The sequence below is a fragment of the Lissotriton helveticus genome, chromosome 2_2 (assembly GCF_964261635.1).
Source record: "Lissotriton helveticus chromosome 2_2, aLisHel1.1, whole genome shotgun sequence".
Taxonomy (NCBI): domain Eukaryota; kingdom Metazoa; phylum Chordata; class Amphibia; order Caudata; family Salamandridae; genus Lissotriton; species Lissotriton helveticus.
In genome coordinates this window covers 334,281,382-334,298,478 of record NC_136060.1, presented here as the reverse complement: position 1 = coordinate 334,298,478, position 17,097 = coordinate 334,281,382, and the positions used below count along the sequence as shown (strand labels likewise).

At 42.0% G+C, this 17,097-nt stretch overlaps 1 long non-coding RNA gene across 1 annotated transcript in view; it reads left to right on the top strand.

Moving 5' to 3' along the window:
* Nucleotides 1-1,874: 1,874 nt before the first annotated feature.
* The window catches only part of LOC144821825 (uncharacterized), a 383,678-nt gene continuing 368,455 nt past the window's right edge, over nucleotides 1,875-17,097 (top strand). Inside the window, exon 1 of the long non-coding RNA XR_013608459.1 lies at nucleotides 1,875-2,107. This is a non-coding gene — a long non-coding RNA (uncharacterized LOC144821825). The remainder of the gene's footprint in view (nucleotides 2,108-17,097) is intronic.

The window sequence follows — 17,097 nt, the reverse complement described above, 5'->3', positions numbered from 1 at the left end:
CACCATTATCCAACCATACAACCATCCACCAGATTATCCTTCAGTCCTGAAGAGACCCTAGCAACCACAATTAGGACCAAAAGGTCATCAACATCTAAAGGAGACAGACATTTGCTGTATGCAATTAACACATTGTGTAATTACCTTTGGTGTCTAATGATTTAGAGAAGGACTGGCTGTCTCCTAAGACATACCAAGTTATAGTTCATACACGCTCGTGTTGTCACTTTTTCGTTATTTGGTTCTGGTTTTTCACTTGGCGGTGCTTTTCCTAAATATTTCCCTCACTCACTCGTTTGTTCATGCATTTCTAAATAAACTTGGGTTATTGGTTAAAGTAATTATGGAATACTGGTTGTCAAAATTTTATTTGAGCTTGTAATGAAATTAAGCCTTTACAGAATACATGCCTGCTCTATTATAGCTTGTGATGTACAGATTAAGTATGCGCCGAAGGTAATCTATGTAATCACATTTTTTGTGAAAATGAGTTCCATGTGAACACCTATACTTAGTTGCAACGTCTATAGTCAAGTTCACAGACATATTGGGTTGCTCTTGTTTCTTCTGCACTAAACTTTCTATAAGTGGCAATTTCAGAATTGTAACTTGAAATCCATTTTTGCCTTTAAAGAGGTTTTTAATTACAATTAATTTCAGTGTAAACAGCATTTTTATATCTTCTCTGAATCAAATGTTATCACTTATTAAATGTAATAAGGTTACTCTGTTATTCAATGCGAGAGAAAGGCCTTACAGTAGAGGCAAGCATTTGCAATGCAATAGGTCTCTCATTTGCGAGAGTTAGAGCTATGTGTTTTTGTTTGGAGTAGAATAGACAGAGTGAGGAGGAAATACTGAGGAGAGGTTGATAGTGCATCGTGAGATGCAGTTGCAGAAGGCAGGGTTTGAGGGTAAAAGGAGGGATATAGGAACAGCAAGGAAATATATATGAGGGAGGAGGAAAGTGGTGTATACGGATAGGGATCACTGAGGTATTCTTTGAGAGGAGAGACAGAGATATAAGATATGGATTGTGTCTGGTTGTGAGAGAGATAGACCCAAAGAGAGAGGGGCCTGGAAAGAATCCTATCAGCCTCACTGAATTAGCAGTATTTAGAGAATTCGCCATTAGTGTCAATATCTATACAGAATTAAGCTGAGCAGGACCCTTAACACTTTTTGCATTTTGAACCTTTTTTTCTCTCTCTGCTGAGGCTGCACCAGGTATTGCAGTACTTCCAGGAATGGTGTACTTCCCCAATGTTGTTTAAAGAAAGAGGAGAAAATTAAAATAGCGCTTCACTGGCAAACTCTGTAAAGTGACACTAATGTGTGTGGTTATGAGGAAAACCAATCTGCCCACTTTGTCACCACTGAGGAGGAGTGAGACAGAGACAGAAGGAGAGGCAATTGGTGGAAGAAAGAGAGAGAGGAGGGGCAGCTGCTAGCAGCAAAGCAGAAGTGTACCTACGTGTTTAAAAAAACACAAGAATATTAAAGTAGCACTAGTGGCGCTGAAGAATGTGGTTGTGAATACAATCAGTCTGACAGCTTTTTGTAATTTGACCCTTTTTTGTGTCCATCCCGAGGCTGCCCCACACATTACAGTATCTCCAGGAATGGTGCATTTTCTCACTAGATCTCAAGCCAATCTGGGCACTTTAGGACCACTGAGGAGAAACAGGACAGAGACAGAAGAGAGGGAATACGAGGAAGAAAGAGAGAGGGAGGAGGCACAGCTGCTAGGGACAGAGCTAGAGAAGCCAAAGTGTTTCTTTACAGTAAGTGAGGAGGAGACAGAAAGAGAGGAAATTAGAGGAAGAAACAGAAAGGGGGAAGGTTATCTGCGGCCGCCGCGCCATATCTATCGTGTCCAGGACATGGGCACTAGGACCCTGGGACAGCGCAAGGGCGAGGGGACACCGGACACCACATCCGGTCAGGGGGTGGAGAGGAACGGCATTCTGATGCTGGACCTCGAGACAGGAGGTCATGATCCGAGCATGATGTGAACCAACAAATAAAGGCATACCTGCAAGATGCACATCGTGTCATGCGTGTCATGCGTGAGTTCCTGGGTGGGAAGACACGACAATATCTACAGGTAAAGATATAATACAGCGTGCCACACTGCAACCATTTAATAACTAGAATCAATACAATTAATACACTGAGTCATACTCACCGCATGCACGGCAGAGCACCCGGCTGACCTCCTCCTTCAGATTGTGGCCACTTTCCAGTGGTGGGAAGGAAGCCCGAAAAAGTCTTGGGACTGCTGCAGTATGAGGACAGACCAGCTGGAGTACTTCCGGCAGGACCGGGGATGCTTTTAACAATGGGTGATAGATGGTGGGGGTAGATGACACCCCCCAGGGAGAAGCACAATAGGAATAATAGCAATGGCGGACTGCGCCATTTGTAAAATGAATATTTATTGTCTTCGATGAGAAATGATGCATCAAATTCATCCCGCAGGTCTAATCTTTATAAACTATCAATGCCTGAGAGCAGAGTGCTGTGAAAAAAAGAGTTAGTTTTTCTGCCTTAAGACGGTGTATATTACCGAATACTGCTGACAAATCCCCACTAACTGTATTTCCTTGAGTGAGGCTATGGTTTGTCATACAGCTCACATTTAAAGTTTTCTGTAAAAAGCGGCCATTCGGGGGAAAAAATATGTCAGTAAGAGATAAGATTAGAAATCTGCCTATGACATGGCGCTTCAAACGCAAGTGAGTTACCCTTCTCATAATGATCTGGGCCTAGCAGCATGGCAGCATAGAGGGGCAGGATGCTGCTGGACTCCCATTCAAGGGCACCCCACACTCTAGCAATGGCAGGGCACGCAAAGTGCGTGCCCTGCTCTGTCGAGTGTGTGGTGCAGGGTGCAGCCACCTTATGTATAGAATACAGTGCATGAAGCACCGGTGCAACAACTAGAAAAAAAGAGTTCATACCAACAATAGATCAAGAATGGAAGTGGAAAGACACCGTAGCTAGGCGGTGCTGCTCTGCAAAAAAAGGAAGTGAGGTATCTCTGCGTTATAAACTGTTTGATTTGGATCGTGCACCGCTCGTTTATTATTTCGAAGTTAAACTGTGGGCCGTGCTCTGGGGAATCACTCCCCACTCAGGAGTGTATCAGTAAAGCAATAAGGTTGCAGTCCCAAGAGTCCTTGGTCTGTCTCCCTGGGCACAGGTTAAAAATGCTGTGTATCCAGCTAAATTAAAAATAAACACTCTTTCTCTTTCTTATCCGTCTTGTTTAATCTTTCCAATGTGTTGAATTCACACAATATTGCTTCAAATGCATATCAACGTCAAAACTTCATTTCCCATAATGATTTGACATCCATTGATCAAGCATAGATGTTCTTCCCTCCCAATGCATTTCGGCAACATGTGCCTTCGTCAGGGGATTCTCTATGGAATAAGTTAAATATGATGTGGTAAGTATTATTAGGAAATAATCGATTTTTGAACCAGAACCACGTTCTTCTAGTAAATTAAAGTTCATGTGACATAAGTGTTCTAACATAAATCACCACAAATACCAAATAATGCGGCGTTCTGAAGAAAAAAAAACGTATTCAGTGCAGTTACGTATCGGTGTTACTATCTCTGTGCCTCCCGCGTGTTCATTGCTTTCATGTGCTTTATCGTTCACAAGTATACGATTTTAAATGCAAAAGTGTATCCGCACAGTTAATGATCGGGCGTGCAGCAGCGCTAGTGATGTTAAACTACGCACTGCAGCAAGACAAACGGATTAGTTTATGACTTACCGAAATTATGTTCGACGTGATGTACTCTCCTTGCAACGATTAACCCGATGTGTGTGCGACAACAATACAATGCAAGGAATTTGAACACAACCAGCGCAAAGTTGCGTTGAAATCCTATACCAATTGTAATACTACAAATGTCATCTATGTGATCCCATGTCCATGCAATTTGTTATACATAGGCCAGACTCAACAAAAAATAAAAGCAAGAATCTTCCAACATGGCAGCCGGATTCGATGTGAAGTAATTGGCGCCCCTTTGGTGGAACACTGTAAAAAAACAGGCCACACCCCAGACAGCCTACAATGCACTCTGCTTGAGAAAGTGTCTTTGGGACCCAGAGGCGGAGATCTAAGCAGGATCTTGAACATGCGAGAAGCAAAATGGATGTCCTTTTTAATTCCATAAAAAATGGCCTCAATGAAATGGACAGCAGCCATGCTCAACTCGCTGCACTATTCAGATAAGGATATTGCTCCTGTCCCTAGAAATGTTACTACTTTATTTTGGGTCCCTTTCGAAGGGTTACATCAAACCCCGGTGACATACCATCACAAACTACTATCAGTCCCAAACCAGGGGGCACATTACGATCGCGGAGGGACTTGCGTCCGTCCGCGAGCCCAGAGTAGGAGGGAACGTCCGCATGTGCGGCGGCGTTCCCTCCTGTGCAATTAGGATGTGACCGCCACCCTGGTGGTCACATCCTCTATTTTTAACATTGCGGCGGGTGCGGCTTCAAGCTGCACCCGCTACAATGTTAAAAACGCATGCATTGCATTTACATGCACAAAGCGGCAGGCACCGCGCGGTGCCTGCCGCTTTCTGCATGTAAATGCAGGGGGGTACCCCCATGTGCACCCTCCACCTCCCTTCACCCAGGGGGCCCGCAACGGGCCCCCGAAGTGAAGATCCGTATGCTTTTGCACAGCGGAGAACCCGCCGCGGAAAAGCATGTCTGGGAAGCCATCCTAATATGTCTGGCGGTGTCTGAGAGACACCACCACCATATTAGAGTTTTTCCGCCGCAGTTGTAAGCCGACCGCGGTGGAAAAGCGGCGGACTGAAACCAAGACCCACCAGCCATCCTAATTTGGCGGTGGGTCTTTGGTGGGTCCGCAGCGGATTTTCCGCATCCTCCGGGCCGGCGGTGGCTTCCGCCGGCCCGGAGGATGGGGAAAATCCGCGATCCTAATCGACCCCCAGGTTAGGTTTTGTGTCCTCAAACCCACTTAAGACACTAATGGTTCTCTAAGATCCTTAACATTAGATATGGTCACTATGATGTCACACAATTTAAGAGTGGACGTCTCACCCTCATGTTGGAGAGGTGCACCTCCTTTCGCAATCTAATTATGAATGTTTTTCCATAAGTATGAACCGTTTTAGGAATGACGTGTGAATTTTATTTTATTTTATGAGAATGTCTACTGATAAAATTTGATGTGATACTACCTAAGAGCGCATGCTTTACCCTCATGTTTGAGAGGTGCACACCCCTATTATCTATTTCACGAATCTTCATATGAATGATTGTCTATTCTTGAAATAATGTACCCGAGGGTGTTTTTCATCGAACTGTGTGTAACATATGCACATCGGGACTAAACTTATTGGCATGGCCCGTTTTATTATGATGGACTCACTACCGTCATCATGCCTATGCCTGAGTCCCTCATTGCGGACACCTCACCAGTTCATGTAATGCAACAGGAATATTTACACGAACCGTGTCTTGTAACAATCCTGCTCTTTGAAAGAGATGGGCGGCACGAGTTAACTGATGGCCTTCTTTCCAGTCTTTTAGCCCTTCAATGATGGTCGCACAACTGTTACTATGTTTGTGCTCGGCATTTACTAGAGTCTTTCTACTATGGACATACCCACGCATCTTGCGGGAGTATACGTGCACGCGCTGTCAGTGCGTCTTTATTATTCTCACGTCACCGCCCCACTGCGTTTTGCCGTCTCATGCAGCCGAACACTGAAACCTTCTATTCATCGGAGGTCCCTTCGTTTACAGGTAAGAGACTGCTATGGCAATAGAGATTTATAACAGGATAATGCTTCCACCCACCCTGATGGTGGATTATCTCACGGCCATTATTTATATTTGTAGGCATCACGGATCGCGGACGCAGCTGTATTACGATGCCCGTGATTTAACGGAAATCCTTTTATGTGAGTAGAGATGGGTTTTCTCTTTTTTGTGTTCGTTCAGCAGCAGTCCGTAAATGGATAATAACGCTGCTACCTCCTGTGTATTTTTAAACTTTTTAGGGAAATGTAATTGACCTACGGGCAGCCCGGATCAAGCGGAGAGATGCAATTGACCCTTTTGATCCAGAATATGCACCAGTAGTCGTAAGTTAATAGATGCCCCGGTTGGGCTGATTCACTCACTATTAAGCACTGAGAATTGTTAAAATACAGATGTCTGAGCCTCCTTTATGATGTTTTACAGATTACTTTGCCCCCCGCCCCCTGTTTTTTGGAGCCACCTGGCCCAACACACTTCAAACTCACCAAGGTAATTCCACTTAGTCTTTTTCCTTGATAATTCAATTTGCCACCAATCCGGTATTGATCATGGTTCTCCAATTGTCCTAGGTTGCCTGGCCCCTTCCATTCACACCTTCACCATCCTGATGAAGACCCCGCCCATAGGTTACATCGATACCTACTACATATTGGGGTCGAAACGTCGACTTTTTCTCGTGTTATAACCAGCCTGTGCTATTTAAACTTTGAACATTGATTGCAGCACAGTGGGCATGGATCGCCTAAAATGGTCATAGAACATTGGTTGTTCCTCTAACTTTTGGCTCTTTTGAGGCCAGAAAAATTTGTGTTTTGATGTTAAGGAATGTTTTTTTCTGTTCTAGTCACGAGAATTCTGCACAAACCTTACCCCTCACTTGCACGTTATCCCTTTTCATCCCAAGGGGCACTTTTGTCATTTTGATGAGAATTTGAATGAGTACTTAATAAGCTATGCATAATACAGTGTGATTAAATAACATTGTGTTGATGATACATTCGCTTATGTGTATTTGTGTTTATATTCAACTTGAAATTTGTCCTGTCTTGAAACAAATGTTTGCTGGGACCCCTCTCTCTTTGTACCTTCATTGATAACCAGCTCAGTGTTTCTGATCTTATGCTGCAATGACATTAATGGAATACCGTGTATGAGTTGATGTAAAACTAATCCAAACTAAAATAGCAATGGTTATAAAATAGTGGGTACAATACTATACTAAATGTTTTGTAGTAAAAAATGTATTGTTTCTGATTAATTAAAACCATTACAAAAATACAGTTGAATGCGTATTTCATCAATAAAAAGTCTTAAACAAATTATCTTAATTATTTGGGAGATATGACAGCTATAAAATAAGGGTTTATGTTTTGCCTGTTTTGATTTGTTAGTTTAAGCACCACTAATTTCAGGAATTTCACCAACTTCCCGTTTAATGACGGAAGTCTTGAGTCAAAGCATGCAAGGACTGCTTGTCTCCTTGTGCGTATTCTATGTTCGTTAAAAGTTGTTTTTAGGAGAGCAGGAGCATATCAAATGTTCGATGTCTTCTTTCCCTGCACCGCATAGCCTGCATGTTTTCCCACAGTTCCTTCTCAGCCATGGTTGTAGATGTGGTATGGCTGGTAGGATTCCTAGCCTATGTTTTAAAAAGGCTTCTTTTGATTTCCTGCAATACCCCAGTCCAAAGTAAGCCTGTAACCCGGGTGATTTGTATGTGCTCAGAGTCATCCAGGCCTGTGGGCAAAGGTGGCTGTTATCCTCTATTAAAGAGAGTCTCTTTATACTCTTGTTTACTACATCCTTAAATTGTGCATGCGGTAGTAAGATTACCCATAATTCATTTAGTCCTGTAACAGCCAGGGACTCCTCTAGGTACTTTTTTCCCGGCAGTTTGGCATTAACCTTTAAATTAATTGTATGCCCTTTCATTGGGTGTGTGATGACGCCTCCCCTTATGATGTTGTGAAAGTTATTACAATTCCAACATGGCTTGGTGCCATAATATTGCTTGGGTTCAGTGTCTCTCGTTGGTTGTTTCAATATTTCCCCAATGTTTTTTGAACTCGTATAAACAAATAGTGGTTCTTGTTCGAAAATGTTTTTAAAGTCTGTTTCCAATCTAAGTAAACTCCAGTGTCTTTTGATAATTTTCTTGAATTGTCGGCTCATGTTTGAATATTTGCTCACACAGGTTATTCTATTGTCTTGAATTTTAGATTGCGTTTTGAGAAGCTCTTCTCTTGTGGTTTTAGTTGTTCTGTTGACTGCTTGTTGTAGCAGCACTTCTGGGTATCCAAGTTGTTTGAAGAGGGATATCATTTGTTCAGTTTGTTCTGATAATTGAGCGGGTTCCGAGATGACCCGTTTTACCCTTAGAAGTTGAGAGTAGGGTAAATGCTGTGTAAGCAAATATTACGGCACCAAGCCATGTTGGAACTGTAATAACTGTCACAACATCATGAGGGGATGCGTCATCACACACCCGATGAAAGGGCATAAAATTAATTTAAGGGTTAATGCCACATATCTTGGCCAAACAGAACGTAAACTCAAAACGAGACTGAATGAACACAAAAGCAACATCAGAACTAAGGTCATGAAGTCAACGATAACATCACATTTTTTAGAGGCTCAACATCATATAAGTCAATTAAAAGCATTGTTTTGGAAACAGTAGAAACATTTGAAGGAAAGGACAACAAGAACACTTTGTTGAGAAGAGAAAACTATTGGATTTACCATCTGATAATTTTAATACCACATGGGTTGAATGAACGGGTTGAATTTCTATGTTATTTATGATTCATATACTAGACCACTCATTAGAACTCTGGCATGGAGCGAAAAGGTTTTTTTTCATAACATTTAGCATAGTATTGTACCCACTATTTTATAACCATTGCTATTTTAGTTTGGATTAGTTTTACATCAACTCATATACGGTATTCCATTAATGTCAGTGCAGCATAAGATCAGAAACACTGAGCCGGTTATCAATGAAGCTTTATAGCAGGATTACTTGCAATCACACATTGTGCACAACTGTTTTATCTGTAGGCATCGAATCACATATCCACATCACCGTCTACTTTAGTTCACCCTTGTAACCTTTTTTAACCTCTTTTATCTCGCGTTTGTCTTTATTGACAAGAGTTGACACTATCACTTTAACTGCACGTCAGCGCGGGGCACGCGTACGTAAGACGCCACTTAAACGCGTTCAAACTAACATCCGAGGACACTGCTAACACATGGGGTTAATCGTTGCAAGGAGAGTACATCACGTCGTACATAATTTCGGTAAGTTATAAACGAATCTGTTTGTCTTGCTGCAGCGCGTAGTTTAACATCACTAGCGCTGCTGCACGCCCGATCGTTAATTGCGCGGATACACTTTTGCATTTAAAATCGTATACTTGTGAACGATAAAGCACATGAAAGCAATTAACACACAGGAGGTACAGAGATAGTAAGACCGATACGTAACTGCACTGAATAAGTTTTTTTTCCAGAACGCCGCATTTTTTGCCATTTGTGGTGATTTATGTTAGAACACTTATGTTACTTGCACTTTAATCTACTAGAAGAACGTGGTGGTGGTTCAAAGATCGATGATTTCCTAATAATACTTACCTCATCATATTTAACTTACTCCATAGAGAATCCCCTGATGAAGGCACATGTTACCGAAATGCATTGGGAGGGAAGAACATCTTTGCTTGATCAGTGGATGTTAATGCATTATGGGAAATGAAGTGTTGACGTTGATATGCATTTGAAGCAACATTGTGTGAATTCAACACATTGGAAAGATTAAACAAGACGGATAAGAAAGAGAAAGAGTGTTTATTTTGAATTTAGCTGGATACACAGCATTTTTCGAACCTTTGCCCAGGGAGACAGACCAAGGACTCTTGGGACTGCAGCCTTATTGTATCTCTGTGTTAACCACTTAGGAGGCAGCAAAGAAGACTGACACTGCTTTCAACCAATGGGAAGCCAGCATGCAGGAGCAAATTCTAGTATCGAATACAGCAGGTCTTCCATACAGCGCATGCGCGCTCCCTAGGGTCGACCTAAATAATTACTTTAGGAGTTTTTCACTACCAGGACATGTAAAACTTTAACCACATTTACCACTTTTTAAATACAAGGCACCGGCCCTATGATCCTTTTGGGCCTACCTTAGGGATAACTTACATGTGTTAAAAATGAAGGGTTAGGCCTGCTAAAAGATTTGTTTTTTCTAAGTCAAGATGGCTGATTAAAGCTGAACTACAGGCTGCAGTGGCAGGCCTGAGGCATGTTCTATAAAGCTACTTCAGTGGGTGGTACAATGAGTGCTACATGCCTTCTATTAGCATTTAATTTACAGGCCCTAGTGTTGTATGGTGTTTTAGGATCCGAGCGAAATTTCCGGTTCATGCCCTTATATAGTTACAATTCACATTGCCCTAATATAGGCATAGAAATCATACCCATATTTGGACATAGCCCATGCAGTCCAAATACAGGCATGGCTACTTCCACCCGTACCAAAACGTCACAACGATTTCTTGGAAAATCGGCTTAAGCAGTCAGGGACCTCCCCTTGCTTGAATATTGATTTGTCCAAGAACTCATGGACTTTACAAAGAACTACCATTCCCTTGGGGTTCTTTACTGACGTTAATATGCCCAACTTTATGTCAAACTGGGCACCTTCAAGGTGGTTCGGAGCAGATCGACTATCTACTTGCCCGAAGCAGCTCGCTACAGCAAGTGCCGAAGGAAGCCGACCCTCCAGCTGACCCACTGATCGAGAAGCTATCCTTTCTCTCGTTGAGAATCCAGCTCCAGTGTTTCCAAGCTCCCCTTGTGAGGTGTTGGGAAATCGAATCCCGAGAGACAGAGATACCAGACCTCCTTCATTCTAAACTAAGGTATGGAGCTCATTAGACCCTAAGAGACCCTAAGAGAAATCTTGGAAAGATTCTTGGCAAATAAAACTAAACCTATGCCACACCACACTTACTTCTTCCCTCGTACTAGGCTTAGTTTAGGTACATTGGGGTAGGCGTGTTTTAGAAACACCAATTGAGTACTTTTAGCCTTTGTTTTTTATGTATGTATTTATATATTGCTTAGAAATCATACAATGCTTTTACAGTATTATTTTATAATTTAATTCTCGCTGTACGCATTATACTTTGCTCCCTGCATTACGATTGTAGCAGTTCACTTTACTTACATGAGAAAGAAGACTGTTCAATAAATCCTCTTTATTGAAAACGCCTGTCTTTCTTTCTCTCTGCACCTCTGATGAAACGAAGCATGCACGATTGACTGAGTAAAATATTTATCTATTGTTTCCACGACTCTGAAGATACATTTATTCTTGAGGAAACAAAGTTGTCATGTTTATGCGGTTGTCAGAAACTAATCCCTTCTTGTGTATTCGAGAAAGTTTCTAGTGACCTCTGAGCTAGCTGGCACTCACAATTAAGTTTAATATATTCGATAGAGACCTAGTAGACATAAGTCCTACGTCAAATCTCTAGGATATATTATTCCAATGAGCCGAACCTATTGGGAGTATAGGAACTACACTACACTAGGTACATATAGTACCATATACTAGAGACTTCCAAATAAGTTAAATGTGCCAATTAGGTGTAAGACAATTTCATCATGGTTGAAGGACAGAACACAAGCACTTCAGCACTGGTAAGTAGTCGTAAAGTGTGCAGAGTTCTAAAACCAACAAAACAGCAACAGCAGGCAAAAAGTCTACGGGAGACCTTTCAAAAAGGGCGAGGTCCAAAACTATGGTTACCCCTGCCCAGCTGTGACTGGTGCTGTAGTACCTGCTGATGTTGCTGCTGTTGTGGCAGTTATAATAACTGATTTTCTACCAACCGTTGTTGATATTCTGGTATGTGCTTTTGTGGCAACAAGGTTACGGCTGGGGTCTGTACCATGGCTGTTACTGGTGGCAGCTATTGTCACTTTTATTATCAGTACTGTGGAGTCATCCAAAATCCCTGCTATTGTCCCAATGATGGTAGTAGCTTCAAAAAATCTTTGATGGTGTAGGAACTCCAGACAATACTGTAGTTGTAGATGTGGTTCTCACTTTGGTCTATGATGTGATGGCAGCTTTGCTCATTGCTGTTATTACCGATGTGGTCCCTCGTGTGTGCCAGCTGTGGTTTTTGATATTATCTCTATTATGGTTACTGTTGTGCTTGCTGCCATGGCTCATGCTGTTGTGTAAAATGTTGCTTATGCTGTAAACACTGTTGTGGTTCCCATTGTTGCTGTTACTGCTGTTGCCTCTGATGTTGTCACTACTGCTGTCTCTGCTGTCATAACAGCTGTGGGCACTGCTGTGGTTCCTGTTTTTGTTGCTGCTGTTGTAGCACTTATTGTTGATGCTAGGATGGCATCCATTGTGGTCGCTATGATGGTGCCCATTGTTGTTGCAGGATTTCCTGATATTGTAGCAGCTGTCTGTCCTACTGTGGCTGCTATTGTTGTGCCAGCTCTGCATGCTGTTGCTCCCGCTGCAGTGACCAAAGTGGCAATTGCTGTTGTTCCTATCTGGCTGATAGATGTGATTGCTATTGTTGTTCCACCTTAGTGGTAGCTGTGATAGCTGCCGAGGTCTCTGCGGTGGCCAGTGCTATGGTGGCAGCTCTATTCACTTCAGTTGGGATGTTAGTGCTTCTGTGTCTTCTTTTTTGGTGGTAGATATGGTTACTGCTTTGGTACCTGCTGTGGTTAAATCTGAGTCTACTGTTGTGATTCATGAATACTGACAGATGCTTGTGCTACTGTGTTTCCTGGTGTCATGAAAGGCATTTTCTTTGTTGTGATGACATCTGGGGTAACTGTTGTTGTTACTTTCATAGCGGCAGTTGTTGTCTCATCCCTGCAGTGCTTAGCTATATTGTAATTTGTGATTGCTCTTTGTTCCTTCTTAATTTACAACTATTGATGTAGATTTTGTTATTACTGTGGTGCTGGCATCTGAAGATAAGACTGCTTTTGTTGCTGAAGCTGCAGCTGGGTTTGCTGTTGTGGCCCATGCTGTGATGGCTGCTACGGTCATTGCTTAAAGCAGTAACTTCTGCCGTTATACCTGCTGCTGCAGCAGCTGATGGCTCTTTGTTGTTCCTGCCGTGACTCAAGTTAAGGTCTCTGCTTTTGTTGCAGCTGTATTCACTGTATTAGTCATTCTCATGCTGTTAGCTGTTATTGATGCTGCTATTTTTTTCTGTAGGTATTATTGTGTTCTTTGCTGTGCTTGCAGCTGCTGTTGAAGCAGCTGTTGTTGCTGCTAATGGTAGATGTTGTCGCTGTGGTAGTAGCAGTAGTTACTGTGAAGATCCCTGCTGTTGCAGATGTGCATGACTGTTATTCTTACTTTTGTATAAGCTCTTGTCCCTGGTGATGTGGTTAAAGTACCAGATTGCATTATTTGTGTTTTTTTTTATTTCTCTCACTATTCCCATCAGTGATCACTAGTATATGAGGACCAGTTGTAGAAGTCAGAAAAGGGGAATGGGATAAGAGAAAGCACAGGAATCCACCACTTTGCGTTGCCACTTCTGTTGGTCAAGGAGATTTTCTAGCTGTAGTGGATCTCTGCAAGACAAAGAGATATCTTAAGAAACTGATCATTAAGAATGCTAACTATAACAGTAGTTGCCAATAGATACAGCTCTTTATACAGTCAACTCTCAGTACATAGATATTAAACCAGAAATTCCTTAAAACTGAACATATGAAAAATAAGTATCTCAAAAAAGACATGTACCTTTTTCTGTTTTGAATAGGGACTTCAAGTTTTGTCACTCCACGCTATTACATTGAAGCTGAGTATAGTTCCTACTTGACTTAAGTAGAACTGAAAAATAATAAATAGCACTAACATCCTGCTGTTTCTTTCTCTCAGAAATAGTATACACAGGCGGTTAATATTTTATACATGACATTCAGATACATTCAGATGTAATGCTGTTGCTTTAAGAATACTTCATGTTATTTCACAGGGAACATTGAACTGAAAGAGTAGTTTTCAGAGAGGAAACAAAAAACCTAGCCTCAGAATTCAAATAATGACCAAGGAAATAGTTCTAAATATAATATTCCTCAGCACACAACGTGCAAGATAAAACAAATTCTTTAGAAGGCAATAGGTGTATGAAAATCCCAGATCAATGTAGCGCGGTAATGTAGCGCGGTTCTTGCTGCACCAACATTGTACCACTTTTGCCTAGCCCCATACAGAGCACTGAGCATAAAACTGCTATCGATGTGTCATGCTCTCAGCCCCTGGCCCAGCCACTCCTTCTAATATCATTGAGAAGGGCTGACACCCCAGAGCTGCAAAAGACTAGCAGCATTTCGGGGACCAATAATGTCCTTCAGGCTGGCAAGATGAATAGTGAGCATCCGGGTTCCTGGACTGATTATTTACAACACTAGCCCCATAGGGTCGTTCTGTGACCTGCAATCACCCTGAGTCTCTGCATGGAGCTGCAGCAAAGGGGACAGTTGTTGGCAATGTGTCACTAGTGCAACTAATAAATAGAGCATCGTACAGGCCCAAACACCTTTCTGAGCACCCCACAGACAAGCTGTTCCTCTGCACTGTATCACAGGCAATGGAGTGTGTGAAAACACTGGCTTTGTGACATCAAGACATCACAGACAGCTAAATCCAGTAGGTTGGTTGATGATTTTCTAGTGGTGTTTGAACAGGCAGACATTGCCAGATGAAATGGGGCAGACCATTGTGCTACCAGTGATGAATAGAGTTGAGAAGAATACAGCGTTCATGCATAAGTAATAAATTCAGGCCAAGTTTTATGTGTACATTCTGGTAGTTGTAGGCCTGTTGATTCGTATTATCAAAATAGCATTACAACTTTGTTAAACTGTACGCTGTGAAAAACTCCCTAATAGGCTACTATAGGTTTTGGCATTTGTGAGATATTCAGAGTGTAACCTGTAACTCTTGGGGGCAGGTAGCCGTAGGTACATCTGGATGAATAGAATCCATGAGAGAAGCCTGTGTATCAGGCACTGACTAAGCCCCACAGTCAGTGCCTTCTCCATGCAGTTCTAGTCAGTTCAGTCAACAGAACTTCTCTCTTTAGTACTCAATGCATGTCTCAATATCCAGGCCCCACACACTGTCACTCTGAGTTTTATGTAAGGATCTACAGTGAAGAACCCAGAAAAAGGAAAGGAGCTCACTCAGAGGATTTAGTGCAGTACCCAGTTCTCATTTAACCAGATTATGTTAATGGTCAGCCCCCTTCTGACCAACAAACAGTTGTTCCCATAAAGCTATGTTCTGTGCTCTTAGTAGTAGTACTAGTGTTCTTCAGGTACGTCTGCAGTTACCACCCTACCATCACCAGTCAAACAGATATGTCAATGACAAGTAACACTGATGTCTAGACCAGGATAAGCACTTTGCTAGGTCATGTCAAGTCAAAATGCTCTGTTTATTTAGACCATAGTCTTTCAACACAATAAATCCCAAGATAATTATTACAACAGTAAAAATTCATTATCAATTCCAATACAGATAACCTATGAGAAAGGATTATGGCACGCATATCCTAGCCATGATGGCACAATCATATAAATAATTAATATATACGGGTCAGTTCGATCCATTAAAAATGTATTAAACTTATATATTAACCAGTTTTACAATAGTTAAAACAGAGGCAAAAGAACATTTAATAAACCAACTTAAAAAGCGCTAAGACTCCTACAATTTCTGCCTCACAAAACTTTTTATGGCTTTCATATAATTTCCCAGAGCAATAGCAATTTATAGATATGACATCTCTGTAAGTAAGGCTACTGCCTGTTCTCATGACCTTTGTTGGAACTGGCCCTTCTTGCAGGGTCATCCTCAAACTTTTTGCTTGTTCCTCCCTTATTTTTCCTGACCCGTGGCTGTTGGCAATAGGACTCTGCGCACTTTACCACTGCTGATCAGTGCTAAAGTGCATATGCTCTCTGTGTAAATTGTTATTCTGATTGGATATACATGTTTGGCATATTTGTATCACCATGAAGTCCCTAGTAAAGTGCACTGGGTGTGCCAGGGCTGGTGATGACAAATGCTACTAGTGGGCCTACAGCACTGATTGTGCCACCCACATGAGTAGCCCTAAAATGGTGTCTCAGGCCTGCCACTGCAGTGCCTGTGTGCAGTTTAGAACTGCCATGTCCTCCTGGTCAGTGTCCCCACTGACCAGGCCTAACCCTTCCCTTTTTGTGCACATCAGTCACCCCTAAGGAAGGCCCAAGGTACCCCCCTGGGCAGGGTGCAGTGTATGTAAAAGGTAGAGCATGTACTAGTACAGGTGACATGCTCTGGTAGTGAATGGCAGCCATTTTCGTTTTCACTACTGTAAGGCTATCTTGCTCCATAGGTTAACATGGGGGATGCTGGCTACAGTGGTTAACAGCATTTCTTCCCATAGGAACAAGATAGGACATAAGTATCTAGTATCCCTGAACTCAGAATTTAATAACACATCTTTTGGGAAAGGTTGTTTTTAAATCCTGTATTTGAGAACAGCACTTTTAGACTAGAGACCCCCAGTTCTAATAACCTTATTTCATATTTTAAAAAGATTGGACGTAAAATCAATTTCCGCAAAGCTAAAACTGAAATACAGTCTACTAATATGTGCAAAATATCACTTTTTGTTCCCAACACACATTTACAGTTTCAATCAGGCTGAATCATTTCTGCTTTTGTTTTTTCCTCCAGCAGCCAAGGATTGATGCCAATTCTCACTCTTAAAATTTCACATCTAAGCCAGTAATTCTGCAGTGTGTCCAGGTAAGGATACCAGGCATCATTCAACCATGAGGTTCTCATGCATTGCACTAATTTTTTCGTTCTCAGATACTCCAGATCCGCTTTTCTGAACAATTCCTGCCTTGGGCTCTGAGAGTGCTTATCGAAAATTCTACTTGCAGTGATTGCTTGGATATTCTCACCTTAAAGATCTCTCCTGCAGTGAGGAGTTTCTTTCTAGTTTCCTTAGCCCATTTTAAACTACTAGCCCGGATCTCCTCTCTGCACCATTGTGAGACCTTCTGCACTATGCCTGAATCCTGGCGTTTCCAAAATCTTACCAGGGACATTTGGATCTGTATGCTCCATGCTATTGTTCCTATCTCCCTTCCAATGGCCCGGATCATTGTTGAGCTCGGTAATGATAATAAAGTTTTTAGAC